General features: G+C 31.0%; 1 protein-coding gene across 1 annotated transcript in view; it reads left to right on the top strand.

The window, feature by feature from the left end:
• DIAPH2 (diaphanous-related formin 2) overlaps positions 1 to 1016 on the top strand; it is a 914924-nt gene that overhangs the window by 292062 nt on the left and 621846 nt on the right. The gene's annotated exons all lie outside the window — the stretch shown is intronic.

The raw sequence follows: 1016 nt of genomic DNA, 5'->3' as shown, positions 1-1016 counted from the left end.
TACCTCAACAATACTATCACTGAATTCAGTTAGTATGCCAAAGAAAGAAAATGTGGTAGCTTATGTTTTATTTCTAATATAGGTCAATTTCCCTTTAATAGCAATTGACATAAAAGTGATAGTCTCTATAGCAGAATTATAGGCTAGGAGCCATCTTTTGCCTAGAGAGCTCATGCCATAATTTCTAATCACTTTTGGTCAATCTTAATAGATTCTTGTGTGAACAAGGCAAAAGTTGAAGAAAGTGAACAAAAAGCAGTGGAATTTTCAAAGAAGGTAAGGCTTATAAAATATTAGCTATAATTGTTAAATTAATAATTTAATCATAGAACATAATCTACCTTGTTTTTTTATGTCAGGCTTTACAAATGTTGTTTAATTTATGCAGTACTTTATATTTCTGGATTCAAATATAAACACAGAATATCGATTTATTTTCTAATAAGATTGCTACTGTTTCCTCCTCATCACATTTAATCCATTGTGGAAGAAAAACACTAGCCATATTATACTAAAGTGATAAATGAAATAAAATTAGGTTATTGAAAGGGTCTAGTTAGAAGCAATCAACCAAAATAAATTCCCCCATTGCTTTCCTGTAGCTCTTATTTGCAATAGGTAGCTCTTTGGAGAACTATGACATATTTAGCTAGTCTTATCTGTTATGGTCTTTAGTCAGTGCTATTGATAGCGACAGAATGTTGCAATGTTCTCTCTTTCTCTCCCTCTCCGCCTCTCTGCTTAGACTTAGCTTCTTTGAATTTTGTAATTACCATTTTTAAGATGATGCAGCTACTTCATGTAGGCTTGGTAGACTCTGTGTTATCCCTTTCTTTCTGTGTTAATGTCTTATATAAATGCCTTTGAGTAAATACCAGCTTTATGAATATCTTAATTTTATTTATATCTAAGATTATCTTTTCCTTGTTTCATGAAACCATAGCTACAATTTTATTAGCTTCTACCAAAAGTTTCTTTCTTTTGTTCTAGACCCTGTTAAACATTAGTATACTATT

The sequence above is a fragment of the Propithecus coquereli genome, unplaced genomic scaffold (assembly GCF_000956105.1).
Source record: "Propithecus coquereli isolate 6110/MARCELLA unplaced genomic scaffold, Pcoq_1.0 Scaffold31, whole genome shotgun sequence".
NCBI classification, from domain to species: Eukaryota; Metazoa; Chordata; class Mammalia; order Primates; family Indriidae; genus Propithecus; species Propithecus coquereli.
This window is presented reverse-complemented; position numbering and strand designations above follow the sequence as displayed.